Below are 2,442 nucleotides of genomic sequence, written 5' to 3' on the forward strand. Positions count from 1 at the left end.
ACATACACACACACACACACACACACACACACACATACACACACTTACAGACACACACACACGCTTGCAGACACATGGCGCTCATATGATTTTATGCTGTTGAGAACGCCGTAAAACTTTTTCCAAAATAGACACACAGACATTGAGAAGTAGAACATACCTCTAGCTCATCCAACTAGCAAAAAGTTCCAACAAAGAGATGAACGTTTCGAGTTACACTTGCACTGACTCACCCCCATAAACCTTACTCATCACATACCTTAGAAGAAGTGTCCAAACCAAGGCCCACAGTCAACTTAGTAATCCAGAATCACACAAACACACACAAAAACCGAGGTCAAACGCCTGTCTCTATGTCCCCACAATCTAAACCAGAGAGCCAAAAGTTTCCGAAATCTCTTTATCGGTAACGACACTACTAAACAACGTCCTCACAAATTGTAACGCGACTACACAGTGCTGGTGGTAAGAGAGAGCTTCGTTCGGAATTCAAAGGCAGCTTCATATATAAATATTATGTGGGTCTAACCTGTACGTCTAAGTACAGAGCACGGCAGGAAACCATTCGGTAGATCTGTCTGTCATTCGCCGCAGGTCTCACAGCAGTCAGCAAGACCTACCCTGAGCACGCGGCGAGAACTGGATTCGGACCGGTGTCAGTTAACCGTACTCGATACCCATTAATTTTCCAACTACGAGTAGTTTTGGGTATATTATTATAATTAGTATGCGCTTCAACCACTGAGGCCAGTGGCCACAGCAGCAAAGTCTCGAGTTGGCCTGCTTTCGTTTATAATCCAAGTAAAAACTGTCTTCAGAATTTTTAATTGTTCCCTTGGTACCCGGTATTGTCATAAAAGATTTGCGGCTAAAGCACAATATTTAATGAGAGTTATACTTATGTTTCCAAACAGCACGCCTATATTAAGGCCTAATATGTGTGTCCATGGGCGCATCATAAGTTCAGTTGATGGTACCATGCTAGACTGTGATGGAGCGGATGGCCCATTTTCGAATCCCTAACGACGGCATTCTAATTTTGGGATCTTTTGGACAGTTTATAAGGCTCTCTTGAAAGGATCTTATCGGATCTGGACGTCAAATTTGGAGATCCTGCCTTTTAAACAAGCATACAGTATTCGCATAGAAGGCTCGTTAAATTTATTAAATGAGCAATGAATGGTACCTATGGAGCTTAGTGTATGCAATTTGAATTAAATAAAAACAAACAAACAAGCAAACAAACAAAAATGTCCATGCGTATGTCATTGAGACTAATTAAGCCCCGGGTACACTATGGATTGCTTCTCTTGTTCTACAACTGTGAAGTATGACGTCATTGTCGATCTATGGAGAAAGATGTACTGGCAAAAATGGCATCATTGCCTGTGTGCGCCAAGTGGGAATTTCCAAGGCCTAGTGGGGCCGTATGAACCTTAAACCTGACCAAGTAGTAGTAGTAGTAGTAGTAGTAGTAGTAGTAGTAGTAGTAGTAGTAGTAGTAGTAGTAGTAGTAGTATCATTCATATGGCGGTAGTAGTAGTAGCATCATCATCATCCATCATCATCATCATCAGTAGCAGCCGAAGCAGAAATAGCAGTAGGGCCTAACAGTTACTGAAGTTTCTTGGTACCTCATCGATACTACGAAAAAGAAATGATTCGATACTGAAGTTGTCGGCAACAAGCGACATACGCGTGGCAGGAACCACCCACTCCAGTGTGATATACTTTTCTTGGCACGTTCAAAAACTGATGACTGTCAAGATTATTTTTTATTTTTTTTACAGCGTCCTAACGTTCGTGTTGCTGGATTATTTTTGTAATTGTTCATTTGACGTTTCAAAGAATGATTTGTACGCTGTGTTTCTACGTCATTCATCGCTAATGGTAACCTAATATACAACAAAAATGTCCTGCCACGCCCCCTCCCCCTTCCTCGTCCCCCCCCCTCCCTTCTACTCGCGGAGTTGTCTATTTAGTTTAGTTTTAGTAAAAGGTTTTCGGCATTTGCAATACAATACGGTCATATAAGTGCCAAGGATTAGAAGTGTTACAAGAGCGTAACAAACACAAAAGAGAAGAAGGCGAGATAAGGACGATACAGATACATGTTTGAGAGGATAGAAAGAGCAAACCCACCAGAGCACCCACCAACCACCTGCGGAGTTGTCTATGTACGTACAAGTTACGATCTATGATATATCATGTCTCCAGGTATTTCCCCGAGGGAAACGCTTCACACATCGTTTGTTTCAATGAAAGCTTTTGGGTGGTAAAAGATGCAAAAGCCATTAAGATGGAGAGAGAGGACGAGAAAGAGTAAGGGAGAGGGGGGACGAGAGAGAGAGAGAGAGAGAGAGAGAGAGAGAGAGAGAGAGAGAGAGAGAGAGAGAGAGAGAGAGAGGGAGGAAAAAAACCTTGTGTACATTAGTTCCCCAT

General features: G+C 42.3%; 1 protein-coding gene across 1 annotated transcript in view; it reads right to left on the reverse strand.

Annotated features, from left to right (window-relative positions):
- LOC101860598 (multidrug resistance-associated protein 5) overlaps positions 1–584 on the reverse strand; it is a gene marked incomplete in the record, with an annotated part of 52,588 nt that extends 52,004 nt beyond the window's left edge. The window contains 1 exon segment of the mRNA XM_035971998.1: positions 260–584.
- Positions 585–2,442: the final 1,858 nt, after the last annotated feature.

This window comes from Aplysia californica, unplaced genomic scaffold, assembly GCF_000002075.1.
Source record: "Aplysia californica isolate F4 #8 unplaced genomic scaffold, AplCal3.0 scaffold00554, whole genome shotgun sequence".
Taxonomy (NCBI): Eukaryota; Metazoa; Mollusca; class Gastropoda; order Aplysiida; family Aplysiidae; genus Aplysia; species Aplysia californica.